Source organism: Macaca nemestrina, unplaced genomic scaffold (assembly GCF_043159975.1).
Source record: "Macaca nemestrina isolate mMacNem1 unplaced genomic scaffold, mMacNem.hap1 Scaffold_672, whole genome shotgun sequence".
In the NCBI taxonomy this organism is placed as follows: Eukaryota; Metazoa; Chordata; class Mammalia; order Primates; family Cercopithecidae; genus Macaca; species Macaca nemestrina.
In genome coordinates, this window is record NW_027257837.1 from 8,743 (window position 1) to 19,926 (window position 11,184).

The window sequence follows — 11,184 nt, forward strand, 5'->3', positions numbered from 1 at the left end:
GCCCTGTGTCACCACATCCAGACTCACCCCAGGAGGGCCCACCAGCCCACTCCTCCCCTGCGTCTTCTCCACCCGTCACATGCACTTTCTGAGTTGATGCCCTACTTTCTATTTTTTAACTTTATTTATTTTTTATTATGGAATATTCCAAGAACGTAGAGTCTAGAGAATTACATGTACCCGCCACCAGACTTTGTCAAGTCTTAACATTCTTTTCCATATTTGCTTCAGATATTTTTTTTAAGACACAAGCCTCACAGATGCCACTGAAGTCTCCATGGACCGCTCCCTCATTTCATTTCCCTCCCTGTGTGCCCCGAGGAGGCAACCGCTCTCGGGAATTCCACGTTTAGTATTCTCACACATGACTTTTTACTTTTACCACATATGTGGACATCCACAAATAATCAATAGTATTTGAGCACATGTTTAACTTAATAGAACCATTGTGAATAATATTCATATAGTATCAACTAATATAATAAATTATAAACTAATATATAAACTAATATATTAATAAATTACATTTTATATAACAAATAGATAACATGAAATATAACAGCAAATAAATATAATATTAATATTAATGGAATCAAATTGTTATTTGCTGTTTTTTTGCTTAGTACTTTTGATGTGGGATTCATCCATGCTAATGGGAGTTCATTTATTTTGGTGTTGTTTCCAATTTTTCACTGTTACAAAAAAAACGCCATAATGAATGTTCATACACATGTGTTCATACACATGTGTGGGTTTGCCCAGGTGACATATCTAGCAGTGGAATTTCTGGGTTGTGGGGAATGCCTAGCCTCAGACTTATGACCCATTTTCTTTTCAGTCTCTTTGCCCATTCTTTGCTATCACAGGGATCTCCCCAGATCTAGGATGGAATTAGAAAATGCTACTCACTTCAGAGGTTTTGCCTTGGGCATGTTAAAAATCAATTTTTTTGAGGAAAAAAAAAACCACAATGTAACCTGTTGAAATGGGAGTTGATAATCACAGGCACTCAACCCATGCACGAGGGCCCACTCTGAGTTGGGCTCTGTGTCTGCTTGCGAGCACGAGCCAGGGACCCTGGCCCAGATCTGCTCAAGGAGCCAAGGAAATCAAACTGCTGAGCCTGAAGACTAGATGTAATCCCCAGGTGACCCACCAGCTTCGTTTTGGGGCCCAATCTAAAACAGGCAACTGCCCTATCTTTTTTCCCCCTTTTTAAAATACTTAACGACATTTTCCCTGATTTTCAAAGTAACATGTTCTCCTTATACAAATTTTAGGGCCGGACACAGTGGCTCACGCCTGTAATCCCAGCACTTTGGGAGGCTGAGGCAGACTGATTGCTTGAGGTCAGGAGTTCGAGACCAGCCTGACCAACATGGTGAAACCCTGTCTCTACTAAAAACACAAAAATTAGCCAGGCAGGGCAGCGAGCGCCTGTAATCCCAGTTACTCTGGAGGCTGAGGCAGGATAATTGCTTGAACCAGGAGGCAGAGGTTGCAGTGAGCCGAGATCGCACCACTGCACTCCAGCCTGGGCAACAGAGTGAGACTCTGTCTCAAAAAAAAAAATAGAAAGTTTATACAAATATTTTTAAAATTATGTTAATCATCTTAGACAGCACCACTCAGAGACATTCACTATTAACATTTTAGGCTATTTCTTGCCAGTCTTTTTTCTTAGTGTTTTTTCCTTAAATCTGTAATCTACTGTATCCTGATATTTTACCCTAATATGTACATATTTTTCCATACTACTAAAAACACGATAAACATAATTTTAATAAACTGGGATCATTCTTTCACTTAGTTTTCTATTATCTACTTATTTCTATATATTGGACATTCAGGTCATTCCTAATTTTTATTTTATTTTATTTATTTATTTATTTATGTATTTATTTATTTATTTTTGAGACAGGGTCTCTTTCTGTCACCCAGGCTGGGGTGCAGTGGCACGATCTCCTCTCACTGCAGCCTTGGCCTCCCTGGGCTCAGGTGATCCTCCCACCTCAGCCTTCCCAGCAGCTGGGACTACAGGTGCACACCACCACGCCTGGCTGATTTTTGTATTTCTTGTAAACATGGAGTTTCGCCATGTTGCCCAGGCTGGTCTAATTTTTATTTTTACAGTTAAACTGCAGCGGGTATATTTGGGCGTAAATCTCTGATGGCCTTCCAGGTCCCAGAGAGAGGATTCTCGAAGTGTCATTATCAGAAGGGCAAAAGACGTTTTTAAAGCTTTTGATACTATTACTAAACTTGTGTTCTAGAAAGAGGACCATGTTACAGGCCCATCGACAAAGTGTACAGAATATGCCTTCCCTGTCTCCCTCTACCTGTCAGCCAAATGTGATGTCTCTACACGGGGCCTCAGATGTGGAAAGGGAAGCTTTATATAGCCAGCGTGCTCAGCCACAGAATGTCACGTTTGGTGGAGAAGAATGTCTGGCATCCTCCCAAGCCGTGTGTATTAAGTTGCTTCCTTCCACGAGAACTAACAAGACAGCAAAATGGATGAATCATACCATGGGAAAGTCAGACTCTAAATCCGGGTCCCTGATAGTGAAGACAGTCTAAATAGGCCACTGGGCTGGGCGCCGTGGCTCACGCCTATAATCCTAGCCCTTTGGGAGGCTGAGGTGGGTGGATTGCCTGAGCCCAGGAGTTCCAGACCAGCCTGGACAACATGGTGAAACCCATCTCTACTAAAATACAAAGAAAATTGGCTGGGGATGGCAGTGTGCATCTGTAGTCCCAGCTACTCGGGAGGCTGAGGCAGGAGAATTGCTAGAACCTGTCTCAAAAACAAACAAAAAAGACACAAAACCTAAAGAGCTGTTGGTCGTGTTTTCTACAGCCCAGAGAAAGCCATTCTGCCATGAGGTTTAAGAGTACAAGAGGCAGACCGCAAAACATATGGGAAATAGAGAATCCAGAGGTATTTGATGGCCTCATTCTAGTTGTTCTAAGCACCTGATTCCCTCAGCACCTTTGTGGAGTTTAGACAATCTACGATTGCTTCTCCAACTGTGGTCTGTGGACCAGCGCCCTTTCCCGAATGATGAGTTACTAGTTCGTAGTGAGGTCAGTTCAGAAACTGAGTGCTTAGTCACTTTTAGAATAATTGCTGGGACATCAAGTGAAATTTTGTTTTTCAAGTAATTCCTATTTGATTTACCAAAGTCTTGATCTACAATGGATTTGAATAATAACATTGACACTAAAAACTTGGTCCTTCAGCACAGATAGTTTGAGAAACACTTCTGTGAGACGCTGCTGCAGAACTACTGCATGTGGTGTTATAGGCAGTGTACTGCACAACTTTAGGAGATGCAATTCTACATAGATGAAAGAGTGAACAGTTCTCCCACCACCTGAATTGTGCAGTGCACAACCTGCCCAACAGTAGACACAGTATCTTTCTGGCAAATTTCTTTTTGTTTTGCTTAAATCGGCCAGAGTATTTTTTTTTTCTGTTGTTGCTGCTTTCAACCTAAGGCAATTTAAATAATACATCTTCTACTGTCCCAGTAGCCTACGGAGTCTTGCTCTGTCACCCAGGCTGGAGTGCAGTGGTGCAGTCTCGGCTCACTGTACCCTCTGCCTCCCATGTTCAAATGATTCTTCTGCCTCAGCCTCCTGAGTAGCTGGAGTTACAGGCTCATATCACCACACCTGGCTAATTTTTGTATTTTTGGCAGAGACGGGGTTTCACCATGTTGGCCAGGCTGGTCTTGAACTCCTGACCTCATGTGATCTGCCTGCATCGGCCTCCCAAAGTGCTGGGATTACAGGTGTGAGCACCGCGCCCAGCCTAGGTTTTGTGTCTTACAGCCTCAACCACCAGAAAAAGAATTATTGGTCCCAAATTCAAAATTTCCAGGGAAGGAACTTAGTGGCTGGGAGGTGGATCACTTTGGCCAAGGGATGGCACACAGAAGAAAACACCAGTTTCCTGGGAGACCACAGCAATGGAGCTGGGAGTAGTTCTTGGAAGAGGGGACGGTGCTGTCGGAAAAAGTGGATGTGCCAGGCGGACTCGGCGGACTAAACAATAGGTTTCCAATTATTGGGTCTACACTTTCCTATATCTAGATTCCATTGAATACTTATTCTGAACTATAGTCTTCCAAAAACAGGGTTTGTGGTTAAATAAATGTGGGGGAAACTATAGATTTTATCACTCATAGAGATTCATGAGACATTAGCATATGAAAGGCTCTGACAATTTCTTTTAAAAAGAAACATCTTCAACAATATTTGATCCAGTGTTTCCCAAGCTCATTTGATCATGGAAACCTTTTTTAATGCCATGCCTAGTAACATTCCATGGGATTAGTGTTCTAAGAACATATTTTGGGAAAGCCATTCTAGGTGATAGAGGTTCTCCAGAAAGACATGAGTCAAATTCTTGAAAATAAGAAAGCAGGCTGGGCATGGTGGCTCGCACCTGTAATCTCAGCACTTTGGGAGGCCGAGACGAGTGGATCACCTGAGGTCAGGAGTTCAAGACCAGGCTGGCCAACATGGCGAAACTCTGTCTCTACTAAAAATACAAAAAAAAAAAAAAAATTAGCTGAGCGTAGTGGTAGGCACCTGTAATCTCAGTTACTTGGGAGGCTGAGACAGGAGAATTGCTTGAACCCAGGAGGCAGAGGTTGCAGTGAGCCGTTGCACTCCAGCCTGGGTGACAGAGAAAGACTCTGTCTCAGAAAAGAAAAGAAAAGAAAAGAAAAGAAAAGAAAAGAAAAGAAAGAAAGAAGGAAAGAAGGAAAGAAGGAAAGAAGGAAAGAAGGAAAGAAGGAAAGAAGGAAAGAAGGAAAGAAAGAAAGAAAGAAAGAAAGAAAGAAAGAAAGAAAGAAAGAAAGAAAGAAAGAAAGAAAGAAAGAAGGAAGGAAAGAAGGAAAGAAGGAAAGAAGGAAAGAAGGAAAGAAGGAAAGAAGGAAAGAAAGAAAGAAAGAAAGAAAGAAAGAAAGAAAGAAAGAAGAAAGAGAGAGAGAGAGGGAGGGAGGGAGGGAGGGAGGGAGGGAGACAGACAGACAAAAAGCCTTTACACAAACCAGAGAGCTGGGTATTTATAGAAACTGGTAAATTATTTTCAAAGAGTGTTTCATAGCATAACTTAAACGCCATCAACACTACCAGTTTCTAGGCTCAAGAGTTTTACGTGCTCAGAGTTACGTGTCTTATTAACATGGGATACATCTCTGCAGCCCCAGACCTTCCCTATCTGGAGCACTCCTCTCCCAGGCACCCTCACAGGTTGTTCAGAAGCCTTTTCAACTGTTTTCCAATACCCTGTCCCCTTCGGGGCAAAGCACATCTTTATGCCATTATGGGGCTGGCCACTGCAGTTTGCAAAATCAACTTAATAGCACGGGGACATCTGTTCCACCCTGTGTGTTGGTGTCACAAAATTCCCCACGGGGCTGAGCAATGCACCTGAGAGCAGCGTTAACAGCACCTCACATCTGGGGGAGCCTAGAGGCTGGGCCAGCATTAATACATGTAATGAAGGTCTTCTCCTCTCTCACAGGAGATTAGAATCTTACACCAGATCAACTACCTGGATTAGAGGTATAACTAAAGAGCACAGCAAACTGCGTGGACATTCAGGAACAGAGCACTAATATAGGTTGGCTATTATATCTGGAAACATAGGTGAATATATAATAAACGGTTTGTTGGTATTACCTTATGATGCATGATAATATAATATCTGCATGTCCAGACTTCATGGCCACTCTGTAGCAGAAGCTATTATTTATATCAAGCAGTTATTAAGTGTCAGGAGGTCCTCTTCTAAATGCTTCACCTGAATTAGCTAATTTAATTCTCACAATGCTATGAGGAGGGTACTGTCATCATTTCCACAGTAATAGGTCAGGAAACCAAGGCACAAAGGGCTTCAGCATCTGGCCCAAGGTCTGCTGCTGGTAAGAGATGAGGCTGAGCCCAGGGAGCGTCGCTCTGGAACCCATACTCTGACATACACACTACGGCCGCCTCTCCAGGTGTCATGAAAGTCTCCTATGCTTTGCTGAATAGCAGTCAAAAAAAAAAAACAAAACAAAACTGGGATTTAGCATTCTGTATCTTGTATTTTTTTTTTTCCATGGGTGGCACAGGAAAAATCATTGTAATTAACATCTGTACCACTCTTTGTAGCTTGGTTCTCATCACAACCCATTACAGCAAACCAGGCAAGGCCTACAGTTCCATTTCCAGATGCGGAAGCTGAGCCTTTAACAGGATCCCTACCTACCAAATGGCAGAGCCATGTCCTCTGACTTCAGGAGCTTCATGATTTTGACTTATTGCTTGTGTTGGGTTCTGTGGTAGCCAATATCCAAGACGGTCCCGAGTGATCTTTGCCTCTTATGTTCTTTCCTCCCATGCTGAACAGGACTCACTTGTATAACCACTGTGATATTATGGAAATGATGATGTGTGACTTCTGAAGTGAGGTCATAAAAGGCATTGCAGTTTCTACCTTGATCTCTTCTGGATCATTCACTCAGGAGGAAGTTGGCCGCCATGTTGTGAGGACGCAGACGCAGCCCCATACAGACTCCCTCCTGGTGAGGAACTAAAGCCACCTGCCAACAGCCCACGAAGAACTAAAGCCTCTGCCCACAACCAGTGCTAATTTGCCAGCCTTGTGAGTGGGGCCCGTTGGAAACAGATCCTCCAGCCCCACGCAGGTGACTGCAGCCCAAGCTGACATCTTGACTGCAATTTCATGAAAGACCCCAGGTCAAATTCACCGAGTTAAATCACTCCTGCATCCCTGACTCACAGGAATTGTGAGATATTTATTATGTTGTAAGCCACTTAAAATGATTTTTTTAAAGCCAGGCTTGGCGGCACGTGCCTGTAGTCACGGCTACTCAGGAGGCTTGAGTCCGGGAGTTCAAGGCCAACCTGGGCAACATAGTTAGAAACAAAACAAGGCCAGGCACAGTGGCTCACACCTGTAATCTCAGCACTTTGGGAGGCCGAGGCGTGCGGATCAACTGAGGTCAGGAGTTCGAGACCAGCCTGGCTAACATGGTGAAACCCCATCTGTGCAAAAATACAAAAATTAGCCAGGCATGATGGCAGGTGCCTGTAATCCCAGCTACTCAGGAGGCTGAGGTGGGAGAATCACTTGAACCTCGGAGGTGGAGGTTTCAGTGAGCTGAGATCATGCCATTGCACTCCAGCCTGGGCAATTGAGTGAGACTCTGTCTCAAAAAAAAAAACAAAAACCAACAAACAGTTATTTTTTCTTTAAGTTTGGGAGAAATTTGTTATGTAGCTGTGGATAACTAATACAAGTTCTAATTCCAAAGTTCTAATGCTGATGAAGGTTTAACTGACTGTGGTCTTAAGAAAGTCACGGAAGCACTCTCTGGGATTCGGTTTCCTCCCCTGCTAAATAATAATCTAAGCTGATTTCTGAGTCACCCTTAAGGTGAATAATGAACCATGGCAGCTGGGTGCAGGGAAAGTTCTGTGTGAAGCGGAACTCCTGGCACACATAGGCAGGTTCCTGGCAAACCGGCACCATGTACCTGTCAGGATTTCAGGAACATTTCATTGGTGCATCCAATCTACCAACACATAAAGACCTAATGTAGGTGACAATAGCCCACGATCGTCACTGAGTATCACTTAAGTTCCCTGCTCTGTGCCAAGATACCCCCGAAGTAGGGGGACCTCTGCTCATACCATTAGGTTCACCAGAAATGCCTTCCTTACCCCACAGCTACCACACCTATCCCTTACCCAAACCCATCTCACCTGCCTCTGAAGCTTCCTCAGGCAGCTCCAGCTAACACTGCCCTCGGGACCACCCACAGCAGGAGAAGCCTCAGGTATTTTGGCAGAGGCGTGCTGGTCAATGTTTAACAACGTTTAATGTTTTCTCTGCAGAGAAAGGGCCTTTCTTGACTTCTGTGGTGTTAAATACGTCTGCCGTAGCTGGTTTAAAGCTACCAGCATTGCATCCCTAAGAGCAGAATTGGACAAAGATACGCACGATCAGTCTCCCGAGCCAATACCAGCTGCTGCAGCGCAGCCCTGCGCTTCTGACTCTTTCTTTCTCACTGTCCTCGTGATTCCTTTGAAATATCCCTGGAAGCTGCCCTTTCCGCATTCCCAGCATCTCTCCCTCAGCCCAGGCCTTCATCCCACCTGGACTATTGCAAGAGCCTCTTTCACCTTCTGTCTGCCTCCAGATCCTCCTCACCCCCATCCTTCCTCCACACCACACAGCAGGAAGTTCCTATACCATCGCCTCAGGGCACCAGGCCCTCTGTCCTCAAAATCCTTCAAACCCATGGTTTTCAATGGGAAGGTCAAAGTTGTTGGATATACAAGCTCTTAATGACAGACCCTTGTTTATATCTCATCATCACACACACACACTTGGCCCCAGGGGACTCATCTGATTCCTGTAGCCTAAATGCCTTCCCCAGTCTCTAATCCCACTCTTCCCTCTGGGCTCATGGGCATTATCCTCTTCCCTGCTAAGCATTCCTCCCCCCTCCCGCCCCTGCCCATCTCCACATTCCACTGGCGTTTTGCCGAGAGTTCACTCCCCATGGGGAAGCACCACCAGTCCTGCGCAGCGCTGACCTTCTCTCCTCTCCCTGAGCCACAGGCTCCTTGAGGACAGGACTGTGTGGCAAGTCGCCCATTCTTCAGTGCCTGGCACAGTGTCCGGCAGTGGGAGAGCCTTTTGGGATTTAGAGAGGGGAGGGTAGTAAGGAGGTCAGTGGCGCGAGGCCGTGGGAATGGGGCAGGACCAGAGACTTCTCCCACCCTGACGCCTAGGACAAGGCTCCTGGCAGAGGGGAGTACAGGTTATGGAGGCAGGGGTGTGGAAAGAGGGGAGCAGGCAATGGAGCCTTCCAGGACCCTCTGGAGTGGCTGAAGTTCCCGGGACCACCATGAATGCCCCACCTGTTTTCTCTGTCCCTCTCGCAGGACTGAATGTGCCACCCTCAATAGTTTGGTTCTATGTCTCTTACGTTGCTTTAAATTGGATAATTGTGGGCTCAATACAACCCTGGTGGTCACATGTTAAAGGCTCCGGGCCAGGCTCTGACCCCAAGGAACATTCAAACTGAAGCCACTGATCACATGGACAGTGTCTTAGATTTCAGGTGGCTTTCTTCAAATAATTGCAAAAAAATGCCCTTGGCATGTCAGCTCTGCTCCAATTATTAGGAGAACTGGGCAAGCCTCTTTGTTCCAGTTGGGTTTTCCATCTGAAAAAGACAGTTTGTAACCAGACGATCAGCTGTATCTTTGACACTATGACTCTAAGCCAATGCCCCCTCTCTGTGGCTTAATTTCCTCACCTATGAAAGGGAGCTTATAACATCTGCCCACCTCAAAGGGCTGTTTAAGATCAAATGAGATCATGGACATAAAATTGTTGTTCTAAGCTGTAACTGTGAAATATGGGTTATTATTTGTGAAATTCAATTATTGCGTTATAAGTATTTTATAAACATTCCTGGGTGATTTAAGTAGATTGTAACATGATTGTAGGCATCACGGTGAATGCTAATTTAGGAGAAAAGCAAGAATACATTAAAGGCAGGTCCTCCTAAACAGGGACTTTCCCATGGCTGAGCCAACTCAGAAACCAGACATCTGTGGGGGGAGCTGTGGACAAGCATGGCAGGCCTGGCCTGAATCAGTAGTTTACATGATTGTGTTTAATTCTCCAAGATTGACACAAAGGATTGGACATTTAAATCCAGGCATGCCTGTTCTACGGCTTGTCCTGAATGTTCAGTCAGCCTTTCAACAGATATGCTGCAGAGAATTAGAGTTACTCACAGCTGTTTGCCTTTCCCAGGTAGAGCATAACTAGGCCACTGTAATACTTAAAAGCCTCTTCTTTCCATCTTTGCTATTATTATTATTATTATTATTATTCAGCTCTACAAAAATAAGGTCAAGATCCAGAAGTAAGCCAGATCTCACTTTGATCTTTAAGATCATGGCCGCACTCTGCCCAGCAGCCTTCATCCTCATGTCTCCAAGCACAATAAATGTCTAATTAGGAAATCTTTATAGCATCCTGGAGAATTGGTATACCTGGAGTGACTGAAGCCACAGGCAGCATGAGGAGTCCAAGTCATGCCATGGCCTTTGCCTGAAAATGATTGCCGACCTTCTCCAAGCTGCCAGTCGAGGAATGGCGTCCCCTGTAACTTCGCTTCAAAGGTAAGAGTGACATAGAGATAGACCAATCGGCAAAGGTGCTTTTGCAGGTGATATAGGACATGCAGTTTCTATTTGCCATTCTATTTGATGTTTAGAATCACAAGTTACATCCTGAGCAACTCACTTTTTCATCAGTGTACAATGACGTGATCTATACAGGTGAACAGAAACAGACGGCCTATCCACAGGTTGCCATCTGTGTTGCAGTAACATCAAAACCCTGGTGACTGAGATAATGAGCAAGAAAGAACCACTTTCTCCTTTTCACCATCCCAAATGCAAGAGTTAGCCTAGGCTTCCTGTCCACTGACCACAGGTCAGGAACATCCTCTTTATATCTAGAAGGGAGCCCGCTGGAAAATAGGCATGAAAACAAAGCCCCCAGTGCTTCTGTGAAGGGATTAAATAGTATTATTATTAACAATAATATAGGCCGGGCGTGGTGGCTCACACATGTAATGCCAGCACTTTGGGAGGCTGAGGTGGGTGGATCGTGAGGTCAGGAGTTCAAGACCAGCCTGGTCAAGATAGTGAAACCCCATCTCTACTAAAAAGACAAAAATTAGCCAAGCACAGTGGCAGGAGCCTGTAATCCCAGCTACTCAGGAGGCTGAGGCAGGAGAATTGCTTGAACTCAGGGGACAGAAGTTGCAGTGAGCCGAGATGGTGCCACTGAACTCCAGCCTGGGTGACAGAGTGAGACTCTGTCTCAAAAAATAAAAATAAAAATGATAATAATATGTTGTCATTATTATTACTGTAAAGTCATTGATATTTGTATATTAATTTATCTAAAAAGTCCTTTTCTAACGATTGATAATCTGCTACTATAGCCACACTAATTGGTAAAACATTGAATTACTTCCATATCTATTAAACAGCCACCTGTTTACCCAAACCTCACTCCAGTACTCCTTCTTGTGTCACCCAGCTACCAAGGGTCTCCTCTGGGAG

At 44.6% G+C, this 11,184-nt stretch overlaps 1 long non-coding RNA gene across 1 annotated transcript; it reads left to right on the forward strand.

Moving 5' to 3' along the window:
* The first annotated feature begins 6,568 nt into the window (after window positions 1–6,568).
* LOC139361595 (uncharacterized) lies at window positions 6,569–10,463 on the forward strand. The gene is made up of 3 exons (XR_011619146.1): window positions 6,569–6,707; window positions 10,081–10,230; window positions 10,326–10,463. It is a non-coding gene; the product is annotated as an uncharacterized lncRNA (long non-coding RNA).
* The last annotated feature ends 721 nt before the right edge of the window (window positions 10,464–11,184 follow it).